This window comes from Anomaloglossus baeobatrachus, chromosome 2 (assembly GCF_048569485.1).
Source record: "Anomaloglossus baeobatrachus isolate aAnoBae1 chromosome 2, aAnoBae1.hap1, whole genome shotgun sequence".
NCBI lineage: Eukaryota > Metazoa > Chordata > Amphibia > Anura > Aromobatidae > Anomaloglossus > Anomaloglossus baeobatrachus.
The window spans coordinates 715298152-715318154 of record NC_134354.1 but is presented as its reverse complement, the minus strand read 5'-3'; positions in this window follow the sequence as shown (position 1 = coordinate 715318154).

The window sequence follows — 20003 nt, the reverse complement described above, 5'->3', positions numbered from 1 at the left end:
AGGTATGGATGTAGTATCCCCAGGAACATACCAAACCTTCCCGCAACACATTGGGAAGTATACAATAACATTACCTTGCTGGCATGTAATAAAGGTAAGTGGACACAATAATCTCTGATGGTCTCACATGAATATGATCCTGTTGAATCTGAAATGTCAGGTCTCATTTCATCTACATTATGAATCTCTGTGTATTGTCCAGAAAATAGCAGCAGCAATAAGACCTAAAGCTTCAGATTTAATGAGAGCCGACAATATTCTGCCCAACTTTGACATCTGCAAGTTAAGAAATGACTGCTTATAGTTTAGAACAAAAATATTGTGTCAGAGTATCTCTGTGTGATGACTGCTGTCTAATACCATAGTACTGCAGGCAGGCATGGGTCGTCTGAACGTTTAGTACCATGAGGAACATCATACTGGACCATGGAGCCTCCATAATTACCTACCAGACCAGAAAGACAACATGAATAGTTAATACACAGCACAGCACCCTCTGCCTTGTTCATTATTTAACATGTTTGTCTTCATTTAGGATGATCTGCATTATTTAGGAATTTATCATAATCATTCAGATGTGTTCTTCTTACTTACGGAGGTTGCTCAAAGACAAACATGCTCCTTTCAGTTGAGTGGGTTATTCTGCAATACCTTGTGCTATGAAAAGTTGAAGAGGCTGCAGGACTTGCCCATTGTAACTTCCCCAAATAGCCAATCGTTCAGGGAGCTCGGATCCATTACTTCTCAGGCATCAATTTTAGAATAGCTGGATAATCCCTTTAAAGCTTCAGAAATGACAATCTAAGAGATCAATTCGCACATTTTAGGATATGAAAAAATTCCAATGGAGAAGACCCCACCTGAATATTAAAGGGAACGAGTCACTACATTCATGATGCCCAAACCACGGGCAGCATGAATCACAGCCTCACTGCATAATTACAACTAGGTATGCTTTGCTTTGAATTGACACAATATTTCAGTGAAAACATGGTTTGAAGAGCTGATTATGGACTATAGCCCGGCACCGCCCCTGGCCAGCTTCTCCTGGCACCGCCCCTGGCCAGCTTCTCCCGTCACCGCCCCTGGCCAGCTTCTCCTGGCACCGCCCCTGGCCAGCTTCTCCCGTCACCGCCCCTGGCCAGCTTCTCTCCCTATGTACACACATGGGAGAAGCTTATCAATCAATCTCACCCTCTCTCCAGCCAGCTCTTCAAACTATATTCAACAAAAATATAAAAGCAACCTTTTGTTTTTGCTCCCATTTTTCATGAGCTGAAATCAAGGATCTAATGGGTACTTTACACGTTGCGACATCGCATCCGAAATATCGTCGGGGGCACATCCGGCGCCAGTAACGACATCGCAATGTGTAAATCCTAGATGCGCCGATAAACGATTGCAAAAGCGTCGAAAATCGGTGATCTGTGTAGCGTCCGTCATTTTCATAATGTCAGGTCGACCGCAGGTACGATGTTGTTTGTCGCTCCTGCGGCAGCACACATCACTGTGTGTAAACCCGCAGTAGCGACAAACATCTCCTTACCTGCGTCCCGACGGTAATGCGGAAGGGAGAAGGTGGGCAGGATGTTATGTCCCGCTTATCTCCGCCTCTCCGTTTCTGTTGGCCAGCCGATTAGTGACGTCGCGGTGACGTCGCTGTGACACCGAACGCACCTCCCCCTTGAAGGAGGGATAGTTCGGCAGTCACAGTGATGTCGCCGAGCAGGTATGTGCGTGTGAAGCTGCCGTAGCGATAATTTTTGCTACGGCAGCAATCACCACATATCGAATGTGCGACGGGGGCGGGTACTATCGTGCTCGGCATCTCTAGCATCGGCTAGCGATGTTGCAGCATGTAAAGTACCCCTAAGAGTATTTCTATGTATCTCAAATATTGTTCACAAAAATGTCTTTGTTAGGTCATGTGCACATGCTGCATATTTTTTTCCCGTTTTTCGGGTGCAGTTTTGGTCCTGCATGCATGCATTTCCTTCCCCAGCAAAGTCTATGAGATTTCATTTTTGCCATGTGCTTGTTGCAGTTTTTTTTTTTGCTGCATCTTTGTTGTGACCACAAAGAAGCAGCATGTCAGTTCTTTTTGCGTTTTGTCCCTGCATTTCGGAGGACTGACAGATCAATTTCCCGCTAACTCAGGGTCGGTGGGGGATTGATCCCTGGTATATGGCCAGATGCCTGTCCCCATTTAAAATCTATGGGGACCAGAATCCAGCACAAAGGGATAGGAGCAAGTGCTTCATACTTACCGAGTCACCGAGGCAGCTATCACACTGCTGCCGCAGCCTCTCATTTATCTTCCCGGGCCGCTCATTAGGCTCATACAGTACATATTCACTTTTTCCCCCACCCACCGGCATCTGTGATTGGTTGCAGTCAGACAAGCCTCCACGTTGAGTGACAGTGTGTCTGAGGCTTCCAATCACAGACGCTGGTGGGCGGGTCTATTTCATACAGTAAAATAAATAAACAAATTGGCGTAGGATCCCCCCATATTATGATACCAGCACAGATAAGGCCCAACAGTTAGGGGCTGGTATTCTCAGGCTGGGGATACTCATGGTTATTGGGCGCCTCCCAGCCTAAAAATATCAGCCAGCTGCCACCTGGAATTGCCGCATCCATTAGATGCGACAGTCTCGACACTTTACCTGGCTCTTCCCGATTGCCCTGGTGCAGTGGCAATTGGAGTAATGAGGGAGTTAAAGGCAGCCCACACAGCCACTAAGTCCTAGATTAGTGATGGCAGGTTTCTATGAGACACCCCCATCACTAATCTGTAAGTGAAAGTAAATAAACACAAACACTGAAAAAATCCTTTATTTGAAATAAGAGACAAAAAAGTACCCTCTTTCACCACTTTATTAACTCCCAAAACACCCCCACTGGTTCGATGTAATCCACTCGAGGACCTACGACCCTTTCACCACTGCTACATCTGACGCTCACCACAAAGATGCAACTGAAGTGAGTCGTGCAATCAGCGGTGAAATTACTCAGGTTAGCCGCGGTCACAACTGGAGTCCTCCACCTGTGACCGCAAATAACCAGAGTGACATCACTGCTGATCGCGCGGCTCACGTCAGTTGCTGCGTGGAGCTCACAGCGGGCAGTCATGTTCTATGGCGCTCACTGTGAGCTTCAGATGTAGCGTTTTTGCTGTGGGTGCATTTTTTGGTGCCAAAAACGTGCATCTTTGTGGTCACCATAAAGATGCAATGTGCATACATAGCCTTAAGGGCCATTTACACGCTGCGACATCGCTAACGATATATCGTCGGGGTCACGGTGTTTGTGACGCACATCCGGCGTCGTTAGCGACATCGCAGAGTGTGACAGGCTGGAGCGACCTTAAACGACCGCAAAAGAGGCAAAAATCGTTTGTCTCTGAGAGGTCGTTTAATTACCAAAAATCGTTGTCTGGTCAGTAGCGATGTTGTTCCTCGTTCCTGCGGCATCACACATCGCTATGTGTGACACCGCAGGAGCGACGAACATCTCCTTACCTCCGTCCACCGGCAATGAGGAAGGAAGGAGGTGGGCGGCATGTTCCAGCCGCTCATCTCTGCCCCTCCTCTGCTATTGGACGGCTGCCGTGTGATGTCGCTGTGACGCCGCACGAACCGCACCCTTAGAAAGGAAGCGGTTTGCCGGCAACAGCGACGTCGCAGGGAAGGTAAGTCCATGTGACGGGTGTTAGCGATGTTGTGCGCCACGTGCAGCGATTTGCCCGTGACGCACAACCGACAGGGGCGGGTACGCTCGCTAGCGATATCGGTACCCTTTAGTGAGCGCTTCTCCTTTCCTCACACAGGTGTGGCATATCAAGATACTGATTACACAGCATGATTATTGCACAGATGTGCCTTAGGCTGGCCACAATAAAACATACTCTTCTGCAATAGTGCATGCTCTGATTCATGCCTGTAGATTGGTCCCCTTAAATGGAGTGCTAACGAAAATAAATGCAAAATATATGCAATTTAAAAAGAATAAAAGATACATACAAAGAATCACTTACACTTCTTATTTTTTAACAATATAATGGTATATGTGCACGCAGTGAGTACTTTGATGTGTTTAACAGACATTTTTAGTGCATTTTTTTTGTTTTCCCCTCATATGGTTGAATAGTTGAAAAATGCTGCAAAAATACTGAAAGAATTGACATGCTGCAGATTTGAAACAATGCTTTCATGGTTCACATCTGCGAGGAAAAACAAGTATCCTGTGGCTGAGAATTCACTTTGCTAATACTGTAAAACTCAGGGGGTTTTTTCGAATCAAAAACACACGTTAATAAGGCAGCAAAAATATATTGTGTGAACAGGCCCTAAATCTTTATAATATAGCAAACACAAAATCCTAGATAACACAAATAGTGATGGGCGGACCTGGATTGTAAAAGTGCAATGGTGGTAGGAGCACTCCTTTAAGAGTTTTGTCAGACTGAAAAATGGGAGTAGTAGAATGTTGTGGAATAGACTTTTTCTTGTTTTATTGTTCAGAACCCCACCAACCCTTCCTCCACACATCTAGATAATATACTTTTAAATATAACGGTGTAATCTGATGTTAAGATATTACAGGTAATACCATTATTCAAAATTGTTAAAACTTGTGTTACAGCTGTGGGGGCAGACGTGTAACAAAAGTGGAAAGTGGACCTACTGCACCATGGAGTCCAGGATTATTCTGGAGAGACATTACTAAGCAGCTACCTGCTCTTCTCTAGAGCCTCTGGTGGTGAGGTTAGGCTGGTGCTGCAGGTAGCCACCAGGTACCACTCCAAGGGAGTCCAAAGTCCGCAGCAGCTGAACCTGATGGTGTTATGCAGGGTAGAGTCAGAGCCACAGGCTAGAGTCTGGACTGGTAGCAGGCGAGACGGAGTTGGAGGCACAGTCTGGAGTCTGTAAGCGTGGCAAAGCAGCGTCACGCTGACACTACCATCCAGGTTTACTATTAAGCCATTTTGGCGTTTCTCTTGCCTGGTATATGGTCCACTATCTATTTTCCACAGTCCGATATATTCATTAGACTTTGAAAAAGGTCTGACATTAAGACCGAAACATCATTTACTACAAAAAATAAAAAACTTTTTGTTCAACATACTTTATACAGGAGTGCCAGTTCTTTATTTATTTATTATTTGGAGTGATGTCCCATCTGAGCACCCTGCTCAACTAAGTGGAGTGACGTATATTATACTTTGACAAGTTCAAGTACAGACAGGATGGGTACTGGTACACTGGACAGGTTCAGGTGTGCTGGACAGATTTAGAGACAGGGATGCAAGACGAGTTCAGGGACAGGGACTTGACAACACAATTGTCAGATACAGAACTAACTAGAACTAAAGTTGCTCAGGTACCTGCCTACAGGGGAGGGTGCCTTAAATAGCTAGTGCATTCTAGCCATAGCATGGGGACACTTACAAGTGCACACTGCTCTTTTAAGAAGCGTGGAGCGTGTACGTGACCTAAGTGTGTTGCAAGGAGACCTGCAGGTCCAAGGAAGTGGGAGCCAAGGCAGGAGCCAGGACAGACAGGACATGTGTGGAGCCACGGCGATAAGTGCATTGGTATCTCTGGCAGGAGGGAGAAGTGGGGCAGTCAAGGACGCCGGCGTTACAGTGTGAGATAAAGAACAGCATCTAAAACTACAATACATCCAGCTGTGTTGGATTGCTGGATAACAAGATTGTGTTTTTGTTGCAGTTCCTTGATGTCTGTAAAGGAATCAGAAGTTAAATTATTTCTCTTAGGCCCCCTTCACACGTCAGTGATTTTGGTACGTTTGTGCTTTTTTTTAAATGTACCAGAATCACTGACATACACAGACACATTATAATCAATGGATCTGCTCACACATCAGTGATTTTTCACTGAACGTGTCTCCGTGCAGCGTACACGCGTGTCCGTGATTCTGCACGGAGACAAGTCTGTTTTTTTCTGGCATTACTGATTACCCACGGACCACACTATGGTGTGATCCGTGTGTGATCCGTGAAACACGTACCAGAAAAACACTGACATATTAAATAATAAACATTTTCAACTAACCTTTCCAGCGATTCGCTGTGCAGCCTCCGCTCTCTACAGCTCCTGCCCGGCACATGAATATTCATGAACATGAAAGCAGGAACAGCCGACCCGGAAGTAGCTGCAGAGAGCGGTGGGCAGACGCTGCAGAGCCGAGGAGTTCAGCACCATGGACAGCAGGAGCGAAGGCAGGTAAGTAATTTCCATTTGCAATCACTGATCACGTTTTGCACATGGACAACCCACGTGTGCCGTGAATCACGGAACACGGAGGGACATGTGCGTGTTTTACACGTCAGTGAAGAACGTCAGTGTTTTTCACTGACGTCTGAAGGGGGCCTTAAAGGGTACCTTCCTGGTTTCTTCATATAAGTTTTTAAGATCCTGTTCAATTAAACTTTGGAATAAATCTGAAGCAGGGACCTTGAATTCCAAAGGATAGTAGGATGGATTGCTAGGTCTGAAAGAAATATCACCATCTGAAATATGAGAAAACCCCTCTCCTTCAGTCTGCAGGTGTAGCAATTAAAGTATTTTGTTCCATAGAGTTTAACCGTGAAAATTCATTCATTGACTAATGCTTGTGGGATTGGATTTGGTTGGTGTTAAATCTAAATAAAAATCCATTTTTACATTCAACAAACGAGAAATTTTGTTAACAACACATATTATGTTAAACAGATCAAAGTTTTGGCTGGGCACAAAATTTAACCCTGTGGCAAAAACTCTGATATGTTAAGTGGACAAAATAGTAGTAGACAAGATTAATACACTGTCAAAATGTGATACTATTGATGATATACTGTAGTATTTTCCCTCACGGGACATCTCTCCTTGTTCCTACCACTGGTGTCACAGGGTATATATAGACAGGACATTGGCACCTACGTTGTCCCTTATCGCAAAGATAGGTTTTATGGTAACCAGGTTTGAGCCCCCAGCATGACCCTAACTCATGTTGGACCCTGATCTTACTACCCCTCTCCCACAACCTTGGGGTGGGCCGGAAAACACAAAGACAAAACGCCACAAAACCACATAAACAAGGGAGAATGACAAATCATACACAAAGCTCTCAAAACACACAGGAGAGACAATATGTGTACAGGGGAACAACTTAAAAGGGGAGGGAGCAACGCACAACAGGGAAACGCTCACACCATTCAGAAGCGCAGCACGTATCACAATGTACAGGAGAAACACCAAGACCGGGAATCGTAATTACAGGATGAGTTGACATATTAATTGGTACCAGTTTCGGGCACATAATGTTTTTTGTTTGCTTTCTATTCCGATTTTTATTAGGCAGAATGAACATAAATCAGGAATTCAGGAATTTTATTTTAGGATTTTTTTATGCTGTTCACAGTGTGGTAAAAGTGATAAGCCAGCTTTATTCTTTGGGTCAGTATGATTAAAACGATATCATGTTTATACAGTTTTTTATGTTTTGCTGTTTTATACAATAAAAACTATTTTATAGAACAAAAATAATTGTTTTTGCATCTCTATATTCTGAGAGCTATACCTTTTTTATTTTTCCGCTGTTGGAAATGTTTGGCAGCATGTTTTTTTACGGGAGATGATGTTTTTAATGATATCATTTTTAGTTACATTCGTCTTTTTGATCCCATTTTATTTCACTTTTTGTGTTGGTTTTATGAAAAAGCATTGTTTTTTGCCATATTTATTTTTTGTTTATTTTTTTACGGTGTTCGCTAAAGGCTTAAATTATGTGACAGTTTTATAGATAAAGTTTTCCGGATACAGCGATACCAAATATGTTTACCTTTTTTATTTCCTTTTGTTTTTACATAAATATACATATTTATTGGTATAATATTTATTTTATATTTGTGTTCTTTATTTTCTGATTGTTTAAAAATATTTTTTACAATTTGTTAAACTTTATTTGGAACATTACCTTTTATAACTCTGATTGCTAGTATAATATATTGCAATGCACATACATTGCAAAACATCATACATGTCAGTGTGATACTGGCATGGTCTAACAGGCATGCTGTTGATGACTGAGAGGCCGTTGTGATGAGCTCGGATTGCCATGGTAACAATAAGGCCCTTGCAATAAGGGGGTGCCGATCAGACAGAAGAGGGAGCACATTACTTTTCCAACCTCCTAAATGTTGCCATCGATATAGATTGTGGCATTTAGGGGGTTAAACAGCCTGAGGCTGGGCAGGCATCACTCATGGCTGTGAGAGCTGGGTCTCGGCTGACACGTAAATCAAGCTCCTGGCGGCGATCAGTACCTATATGTCCTAGGTTTGGAACCCCTACCATGACATATAGGTATGTCAAATGTCGTGAAGGGGTTAATTGGCATTGATTAGTTCCAAAACCTATTGGGGCCAATGCTCCCAGGTGTCAGTTGTCATGTACAGCTGTCACTCGCAGGGGGTGGTATTCACTTATATCTCAGTGGCGTTAAAAAGCGGCGCTGATAAATAAGGCCGCGGAACAACTGCTGTTAAAAAGCATATTGACGGTTGTTAATCAATTCTATTTAGGTGTGGGGTCTCGCACGCTCTAAAATCTAAATTGAAACACCTAAGAAATGTATTCTTCATATAGAAATATTTGTATACAAAAATACAGTCCAGCTAGGATATACACAAAAATATAGTTCACTTTCAATGCATACTGCTACCCTAAACGGACATTGCTGGAGAGCCACAGGAGAAACTCCTACATACTCAGACTCAACCGGGAGGAACAAGACACCCGCACACCTGCCTGTAGTTTTGGGGGCAACCTTTGCCTTTTTCAACCTCCCCCTTTTTCATTTGTCTTGTCTTTCTTTTATATGGGACAATCTTGGAAGTAGGAGGAAGGGGATGCCGATCTAAGCATCGTGAGCAAACAGAGTACACCAAGGAGGGTGACTATACATGTGAAAAGTATACTGTACTTGACTATACATGTGAAATGTATACTGTACTGTACCTCCACTCCCAGGGTGGAGGTTCACTTTAAGGACATTGGGGCAAATGTAAACATTTCTCAGAGTCCTTCTCTATTCAAAAAGAGTCTACTCTTTGGGAAATTGTTGCTTGTTTAAAGGTACCTTACAGGATACGCAGCACTTACCTGTAATCTGTAGGGAAACCTTGCAGAAAGTGTTCAATTCCACTGAAGAGAAAAATAAGTATCACACAGTAACCATTCAGATTACTGTTTGTGTAATGCGGGACAGGACCGGTATCACGGGTGTGTCACAGGTGACAGTCATGTTTTTTTCGGGCCATTGAAGGTCCCAGCGTTTGGCTGCACAAAATGTTCCCTGACTTTCCATTGTTCCTGCTGTCAGTATTGATTGGTAAAGTTAGCTTTCCTGCTGGGTTCATCCCTTCCCTTTTTGGACCCAGCAGGAGCTCTCCTTCCATTCAGCTGCTGTTCATCAGCATTCTCTTGGTGCTTATATACCCCTTCCTTCCTTTGGACTGGTGCTGGTTATATTGTTCAGTTTATTCAAGCCCTGGGTGCAAGCAGGTGGCTTGTGCTCCGCTGTGATTTGGTTGCTGAAAACTTTGCTGTACTTCTAGTTGAGTCATCTGCAGATAAGTAGTTCATACTTTTTCCCATGTGTTCCCCTTGTGTCATATATAGTTGTTTAGTGTGGTTGATGAAGAGGTCATCACATCTGTTCCCTATTTAGGGCCTAGCACTAGGGATACCTAGAGTAGGTATCAGGCTCGGTGCATTGGTGGCGCAGAACCTATCTAGGGTGTTGAGTGACCACAGGGACCAGCAATAGGTTCGGTCAGGGGTCACTACCTTCCCTTTCCCTAGACACAGGGTTTCCCTTCTCCTCCCTCTTGCTGTGCACTTTGTACTTCCCCGTACCTAGCGTGACAACCGGTCCTACTGAGCACAAGATACTCTATGGGCCATTCTCTTTTCTATGTAAGAGATAAGGATCCTGAAAAGAGGATCAACCATCTATTAACTCAGAATTCACTAACAGGATAATAATGTTTTCTAAGCTATACAATGGCTTTACTACCCTTATGATTCTTTCTAATTCCTAAGCAATAGGTCCACTTCTTGCTAGGAATCTATGAAGCTGTTTTTTTTCTGGTTTGATTTCTGACCACATTTCTGTTCTGCCATGACCCGTATCTGGTTACTTTCATTCCTCAACTTTCATTTTTGCTATTGTTGACTATTTTGGCACAGAGACTGGAAGGGATATCATTTGGGAAACACCACATGGGCGCTAAGGAGTAAAAACAGATAATCCCTTTAAATGTGCTCCCTTACCTAGGCTACGTAATGTGGGTTCACCGCTCAGCTGGTGACCTCTATTACGTGTAATTATCGCAGCTGTAATTTGTGATGAATACCATATTTGCATTTAGTGCATATGTGCCTTTGATTACACTTTTCTATTCTTATTCCCCAAATTGCAATTGAATTCATATACAAGTAAAGACCTTATTCAGGTATTTTAAAGTTTCCCAGATGTTTGCACTAATGGAATAACAGTCCTCTACTGAGACTCATATAAAGACTTCCAGGAGGAATAATAATAATAGAGTATTGACAGGACACACTGATGAATTTACTGGATAAGTCAGGCAGGTAACATACTGGATGTGTGTCCATCACAAAACTCAGAATTTATTCAGCACTTTAAATATTTATTGTAATGTTAGATTCTCAGCTCATCGTACGGCAATTGTCTGATAGATGGTTCAGCCAAACATTACTGCGGCTGACTGGAGAGGCTTGGCTGCTTTCCGCCTTTTAATTGAGGTTGGACCTAGATGATGTTTGAATATTAAAGAACTTAAGAACTATGGCGGAAAAACCTTTTAGTTCGATGTTAATAGCTTATTCTATACTGGAGAAAGTCTATAATATTAAAGGGATCGTCCAGAGCAAAGCACAAAGGTCCCAAATCCCAATTCATCCTCATAGTTATGCCTTTTTTTTCTGGAGTAAAAATGGTTTTATTGGTGACTTCCATTATTTAATTTGCACCATTTGTAAGTGAAAATTACGTTTTGAAAAAAGAAATGAAGAGAAAAAAGTGGCAAAATGGGGATGATGAATAAATAAAAAACTTATTTTATTGGGTCTTCATTAAAAAGTACAAAAAAACAGTTTAGTGGGATGTTTGTTAATTTGGTTTTGTCTGTATTTTTTTTTGGTTTGGCAATGTGGACCTGGTTTTCCATATCTTGATGTTTTTATCACATGGAGTTTTGCACAAAATTCACCAACTGTCAAGGCGTCATCGAGCTTGTTCACATCGCAGATTCTGACACACCGCCCAATGGTTTCTCTGGTGTCTGGAATCAACCCAGGCAGACTCGGGCATCAATCTGCTATGTGCTGATTCATAGGCAGGCTAACGGGAGTTAATCTCTGCTAGTCGGCATGTTAGGTTCCTTTGATCACATGTGATGGGGAGGCCAATCACATCTGCTCCCCTTCTATTTAAGCTGGATGAAATCTTCTACCCATGCCAGCTATAGTTTCTGTGTTGGTCAGTGAGGTGTGGTGTCCCCGATTCTCTGGTGATAATTGTGTTCTTTTCTTGCTGCGGGTGTGGAGTTTACCCCTGTTGTTTTGTAGTTTCCTACTTACTTGTGTTTCCTTCTGAATCTCCTATTGTCTTTACCTATGTATGTGTGCTGTGTGACACAGTTTTGTTTTCCCCTGTCTGTCCATAGCTGTTACTTTCATTACACTCCTGTCCCTCCCTGGGGGAAGGGGGAGGGGGAAACAGCTCAGGATTGGTCAGGAGCAGGGCCACGAAGGAGTCTCAAGCTTCACCACCATGAGGGGTATTCCTGAGATTAAGGATTGCATAAGGCTCCTTAGCTTGAGGGACAGCTTAGGTTCACCAGTTCCCTGCTATCCCAGAGCCATCGTAATAGTTGTAGCCTAATTTTTTTGGAATTTTTGGAAAAGTCTCAAAACTTTGCAGCTACTTACAACATCTAATTTCATTTTTACGCAGATGAAGAATAGTAACTTTTTAGTTAACCGGACACCATTTTGAAGAATCTGGCACTAAAATAACAAATACCACATGACAAAAAGGTCATTTTTTATTTTTTTTTTTATTAAAGGGAACCTGTCAGTGGATACAGGCTGCCCAATCCATGTTAGATATTGGAGTAGTGATTGTAGCTAGCTACGGTTGATACTGTAAGAGGTACTTGCTGTAGTAATAATACAGCCCACAGAGGATGGAGCAGGCTCCCGTTCATGAGCTAGCCCAATAAAGTTGCACCCATACAGGTCCAGTAAGTTCGGTGTCTCTGCTGCTAAGGTTGTACTGCATTTGACAACAGGCAGTGGATGGCAGGTTTAACGGAAAGGAGAAAACTAGTCGCTGTCACTACATAATCATTTTTTCAAGAGTCCGACAACATAATTTTTAAATCAAGATTTCTGAAGTTGTCTTAATTGACAATGCAGATCATAAGACAGCTGAATAGGATTTTTCCCCCTTATCAGTAGATAACGGTACTAATAATCTGGCAGATCACCTCAATTTCTTATGTAGAGCTAGCTATACATGTTATATTAGTTAGAATCTATCGTTTGTTATATAAGGCTCATTCTCATCACCAAATATTTAGATTAAGGTGTATAGTATCTGACAGTCTGGATGATGATATTCTACTTTAGTTATTAAATAAAATTAAATCCTAAGACAATTCAAATTTTTTTTTGTCCTACAGTTGAGTTGAGTTATCTATAAATTAAATAATTATCCATCAATTACAAATCACAATGAAATGTTTTAGTACATAAACTGCCATTTTTATGCAAAATATTTTATTTTACTTTTTAAAAAAAAATGTAACAAAGAAACAAAACAAAAAATGGCACAAAATGTAAAAGACAATCTGTACATAATTAGCTGGAGATGGTCAGTGTTAGTGGGAGAAACATACAGGGCAATCCTGGAGAAAAGCCTGTTAGAGGCTGCAAGAGTTGAGACTGGGGTGTAGGTTCACCTTCCAGCAGGATGGCAACCCTAAACATCCTGCCAGAGCTACAATGGATGGTTTAGATCACAGCATATTCATGTGTGTGACTGGCCCAGTCACAGTCCAGACCTAAATCCCATTGAGAATCTGTGGCAAGACTTGAAAATTGCTGTTCACAGGCATCTTGTCACGTCTCCACCAGAGTCCTCTCCTGCAACTTCTGCTTCGGTCACCAAGGCACCGCCGTATTCCCGCTGCGGACAATGCTGATGATAGGAGAGGAGTCAGTACCAGTGGCTCTGGTGGGTGCAGGCTCCGCCCATCCACTAAGCTGGGTTTCCCTGGGACCTGCAGTACCACTGGCTGACTGTGGTGGCGTGTGCCCTCCAGCTGAAGTTACCACCTTTCATTCACAGCCAATGGGAATGCACCACCCCCTCCTTACTCCTCCTCCTGTCTGCTGGTTGCCGCCAGATATACAGTCTAGTTTATCCGGCTTGTCTCTGGTTCTCGCCCTGCTCTGTATATTGATCCCTGTGTTATGATCCCTGCCTGCTCTCTGACTACTCTCCTGCCTGCTGGTTTTTCTTACCTCGCTGTGATCTCCGGTTTTAACCTTAGCCTGATTTCCTGACTACGCTCTTGTCTGCCAATTTTGTCTGGTATCTGTATTTCCTGATTTGACCCTGCCTTCCAAATCCCTGTATAGGGGTTATAAAGGGTTTCAGGGTTCTCGGGATCTTGCTTAGTGGGCGACTAGGCTCTAGCCTGTCCGTGACAGCCATCCTAAGACTGTAGTTCCAGGCAGACGTTACACGTCTCCAGCCAATCTCACTGAGCTAGAGCTAATTAGAATGGGCAAAAAATGTCAGCCTCTAGATGTATAAAGCTGGTAGAGATATACCCCAAAAGACTGGCAGCAGTGATTGCCACAAAAAATGGACCTACAGTGTATTGACTCACGGGTTGAATACAAATGCACATCACAATTTTCAGATTTATATTGTTTAATTATTTAGAAAATCATGTACTATTGTCTTTACACTTCACAAATACTTCCTACTTATTGTTGGTTTATCACATAAAATCCTAATAAAATACATTTAGGTTTGTGGATCTAGCATGAAAAAATATAGAAATGTTCATGGGGTATGAATATTTTACCCAAATACCAATTTTTAGATACTAAGGTAGAAGCTTCTAATCAAATACCACAAATTCACACTACCTTAAAAACAATTACTTTAATAAACATTTATGTCACAAACATAGTACATATAATAAATACATTTTTCGTGTGCTGATAATAAAGAGAACGGTAGGAAATTCTTATATACCCTACTCTATCCCTTCCTAAGATACAGGGGTCGGCGTCCTAATCGCATATTTGAAATATGTGCAAGTAAAGTCCCAGCAATGCACTGCTATTTGATTGATGGGTGCAACAGGAAGGGGATATGTGGGTTGGTCTAGTTATCTATTCCATCCCTTGTCTCTCTGCCTGCGCTGGAATTAACGGCTATGATGGCAACAGGGGGAGGAAGGCTGGGCTTGCAGATAGGGGCAATAATAGATGGCAAGACCAGACCAACATATTCCCTCCCTGTTGCACCTGTCAATCAAATGGCAGTGCATTACTGGAACTTTACTTGCCTATATTTCCAAAATAAAACATCCAATCACAGAACAAAAGGTATGGTTAAATTCAGCATCATAGACCCAGCATAGCACTTGATTTACTCTATATAAGAAAATCTGCTGGATGGTTCTCTTTAACTGACCATGCTCCCTATTCCTCTGATGGTGGGCATTAGTGGCCGCTGATCGGCTGCAACTTTCACATTACATCTGAGCTGGAGGAAAGATTATTACTTCTGGGTTGGACTGAATATAAATGTTGCAGCGTCCACATGATACCCCCACTCGAGGAAGAAAGCTGGAAACCAGATTATGGAGGAGCGGTGCCAGTCCAGTAGGTCAATATCAATATTTATTTTCCTACCACCCTGGGTGTATTCAGAATGTGCTTTAAAGTAGTGGATATCCCCTTTAAATATCGAATCCCCATATATTTTGTGGTCAAAATATAAGAAAAAGAGATTGAAGGTCTTATGCACTGTGGAGGGGTTGACATTTTTTTGCGGCCACATGGAGTCCCCATTAGATATTTTTCTCTAGTAGCAATAAGGCACCAGTGTAATATGGTATAATTTGTTTGTTGATTTCATATGAAATTCACAGAATTCAGAAGCACCACCTGGCCCCGATGGGTATCACACCTCTATAAATTACAATTTGTACATAATTGATTAGAGATTGTTTCATTGTCTCACTTAAGCATATGGTAATCACAAAGGTCAGTCATCCACTGAGGACCACCATCTATTAACCAGGACAAGTGGCCATCTGGTTTGAAAGAATTTTGGGGGAAATGAGAATTCAATTAATATATTATTATATACACAGCCCTCTTCTCTATTATGGAAAGTTCTGCGGTCCTTGCCTGCTTCGACACGGAGGAAACTGCTCTTCATCCCACTGTGTCCATACATCATCATATCAGGTAACCAAAGTGATATGAATGATAATACAACAGCCAGAGTGTCCGGTGGGCAGCAATCGGGCGATAACCCCTCTTATCTCTAGATTAAATTACGCTTAAACACAGAAGGGAAGGGGAGAAGTTTCCTTTGCGTCGAGATGGCAAATAACCCACTAGATCATTTCAGGCACAAAGAGAAAATAATGAAAAATTATGGAAGCAATTACTATATTTATTGTAGGTACATAATATATATTTCTGTTAATGAGAACTGACAATTTCCAAACTTATATTTTTAACTGGACGACCCCTTTAAAAGGGAATCTGTCTGCAGGTTTTTGCTATGTAATCTGGCAATACCATATGGTAGGAACAGAGATCCTGATTCCAGGAATGTATCTTTTAGTTTATGATAGAATCATAGTTTTATCTGCTGTAGATCTCGTAAAGATCAGTTGTGGAGCTGTGTATAACCCTGCCCACACCAGAGGTTTCTGTGCACAATGTATACTGACAGAGAGCTGCTGATCAGTGGTGGTGGTGTGGTTAGTCTAGTAGGCACAAGGACTGTTGTCCTATGATAGTTTCCTGCTGAAAAAACAATGGTTGTGTTGAAACAGCAAAATACAGTCCATCACTGTAATCAGGGTCTCAGCTCCTACGTTATGGTGCTCTCAGATTACATAGCGCAAAAACCCGGTGATAAACTCCCTTTAATAAAACTATGTTCACATGTTGAGTTTTTGCTGCGTTTTTCTGCAGGCAAAATCTGCTCTCTTGGCAGTAAAAAGCTGCTTCCAAAAAGTTGCGTTTGGTGCATCATTTGTCTACAGCATATGTTTAAAAAATTCAGTTTCATTCACCACAAAACCAGCAAAAACGCAGCAATTGCATTATTGCACTTTCTCATTGGTTTCAATAGTGCAAAAACACTGAAAGGATTCACATGCTGCTTGTTTAACCCCTTCACCCCCGGCCTATTTTACATTTTTCTTTTTTTTTGCTCTCCTTCTTCTGAGAGCCGTAACTTTTTTTTATTTTTTTGGCAATCTTGCCATATGAGGGCTTATTTTTTGTGGGACGAGTTGTACTTTTAAACCAAACCATACATTTTACCATATAGTGTACTGGAAAACGGCAAAAAAAATTCCAAGTGCAGAAAAATTGTAAAATAAAGTGCATGATTGTTTTTGGCATATTTTATTCACTGTGTTCACTATATGGTAAACCTGATGTGTCTCTGTGATGTCTCAGGTCGGTGGGAGTTTGTAGACACCAAACATTTATAGCTTTACTAATATCGAAGGGATTAAAAAAAATTCAGAAGTTTGTCCAAAAAAAGTGGCGTATTTTTTGCGCCATTTTCCGAGACCCATAGTGTTCTTATTTTTCAGGATCTATGGCTCAGTGATGGTTAATTTTTTTTGACTCAAGCTGATGTTTTTAACCGTACCATTTTTGCGCAGATGCTACTTTGATTACCTGTTATTGCATTTTGCGCAAAATTTGTGGTGACCAAAAAACGTAATTCTGGCGTTTGGATTTTTTTTGCCATTAAACTGTTTACTGATCAAATTAATTGATTTTATATTTTGACAGATCAGGCGTTTCTGAACACGGCGATACCAAATGTGTGTATATTTTATTTTTTTTTTTAACCCGTTCATTTTCAATGGGGTGTGATTTGAACTTATAGGTTTTTGAATTTTTTAAAACTTATTTTTAATTTTACTAGTCCCTCTAGGGCACTATAAGGATCAGCAGTCTGATTGCTCATTCATTTCTGTTTATCACAGCTACACAGCTGTGATCACCAGAAATACTCATCTCTTGTTACAAGCAGCACTCAGCCGCTTGTTACAGGAAGTGAGTCATGTGAGCTACAAGAGTCATCACATCACCCTGTGCTACCATGGCAACCATCGACTCACAGTGATCACGTCACAAAGCCGCTGATGGAGGCGGGTGAGTAAATATTTACCGCGACGGGCATTTAAATCGCACTGTCACATGACAGCACAATGTGAGGGGTTAAAATCTGATCCACCCGCGAGGCACACATGTCAGCTGTTCAAATCAGCTGACATGTGCGTGGATCACCGCCGACTACCCGCATCAGCCGCAGGTGATTACACCTATATGGTTTAGGACGTAATGTTAAGGCCCGCGGTTGTTCAGCAGTTAAAAACGCAGCAGTTTTCCATTTTTGTTAGGAAAAAAATATCAATCGTTTGCATGAGATTTCTGAAATCTCATAGCATTTGCTGGTACTGTAAAAAACAGCTTTTAATTTACAAAAAGCTCATGAAAAAACGCAGCAAGAAAAAAAAATAAATATGCAGCAAAAACGCAACACGTGAACATAGCCTTACAGTACCACGTAGCCTTGACAAATGGATACATACATACTCGCCTCGAAAAATTCCTGATAAACTAATACATACCTCCCAACTTTTAAAGAAGGAAAAGAGGGACAAAGTTTGCGGCGCGCGTAGCGCGCCGCGGCAAATTTTTAGGCCACGCCCCCTAACCACACCCATTTCACAGTCACGCCCATATCCACTCCCCATCCACACCCATTCAGCACAAACACGCAGGCAGCCGGCGGGCCTCCAGCACGGACACGCAGGCAGCCGGCGGGCCTCCAGCACGGACACGCAGGCAGCCGGCGGGCCTCCAGCACGGACACGCAGGCAGCCGGCGGGCCTCCAGCACGGACACGCAGGCAGCCGGCGGGCCTCCAGCACGGACACGCAGGCAGCCGGCGGGCCTCCAGCACGGACACGCAGGCAGCCGGCGGGCCTCCAGCACGGACACGCAGGCAGCCACAGTGAGGCGGCCGGTCGCCCGCACAGTGAGGCGGCCGGTCGCCTTCACAGACAGGCGGCCGGCCGCCTTCACAGACAGGCGGCGGGCCGCCCGCACAGAGAGGCGGCCAGCCGCCCGCACAGAGAGGCGGCCGGCCGCCCGCACAATGAGGCGGCGGGCCGCCCGCACAGACAGGCGGCGGGGGGCGCCCGCACAGACAGGCGGCAGGGGGGCGCCCGCACAGACAGGCGGCAGGGGGGCGCCCGCACAGACAGGCGGCAGGGGGGCGCCCGCACAGACAGGCGGCAGGGGGGCGCCCGCACAGACAGGCGGCGGGGGGCGCCCGCACAGACAGGCGGCGGGTGGCGCCCGCACAGACAGGCGGCAGGGGGGCGCCCGCACAGACAGGCGGCAGGGGGGTGCCCGCACAGACAGGCGGCAGGGGGGCGCCCGCACAGACAGGCGGCGGGGGGCGCCCGCACAGACAGGCGGCGGGTGGCGCCCGCACAGACAGGCGGCAGGGGGGCGCCCGCACAGACAGGTGGCGGGCCGACCGCACAGACAGGCGGCCGGCCGACCGCACAGACAGGCGGCCGGCCGACCGCACAGACAGGCGGCCGGCCGACCGCACAGACAGGCTCCGGCCGGGGGTGAGGGGGGAGGGAGGGAAATCAGCGCTGGGGAGATTAGTTTACTGTACCAGCAGCAGCACAGGCAGCGCTCCTCTCTATGCCACGTCTACTAGGATGGTAGGAGGGAAAAGCAGGGAGGCGGAGAGAGAGTGGGTGGGCGGAGCCCGGGAGCCGGCCGTCCCGCCCGTGGCAACGGGACAAACAACGTAAAGCATGAAAGTCCCGCTGTATCCGGGACGGTTGGGAGGTATGCAGCATGTTAGAATGTGTATATAAGATCCCACTGGTGGTGGCCGCAGCTTATAGGCCCCAAATCTGGTGACAGGTTCCCTTTAAAGTGAACCTGTCAGGTGCAATATGCACTCAGAGCCAGGAGCAGTTCTGGGCACATATTGCTAATCCCTGCCTAACCGTCCCTGTATACACTAGCATAGATAAAGAGATCAAGAACAAATATTTTTAAAGATCTTATATCTTATGCTAATGAGCGCGGGGACTAGTCACAAGGGCGTTACTTCACTTGGCTAGTCGGCTCGCATAGCATGTTAGCATGTTATTACGCCCCTGTGTGAGTACTAATACGCTATGTGAGCCGACTAGCCAAGTGAAGTAACGCCCTTGGGACTAGTCCCCGCGCTAATTAGCATAAGATATAAGCTCTTTAAAAATACTTTTTCTATAGATGCCTTTATCTATGCTAGTGTATACAGGGACAGTTAGGGAGGGATTAGCAATATACACCCAGAACTGCTCCTGGCTCTGAGTGCAGATTGCACCTGATAGGTTCCCTTTAAAGGGAAACTGTCACCAGAAATTTAGCAAAAAAAATAAAAGATTCCCCTCTGCAGCTCCTGGGCTGCATTCTGGAAAGGTTCCTGTTGTTATTGTGCCCACTTTGAGACCTAAAAAAATACTTTATGAAGTCTTTCCTTTTTGTATGCAAATCTGTTTTTATGGTCACGGGGGCGGGCTGCCTGGCGTCCGTTAT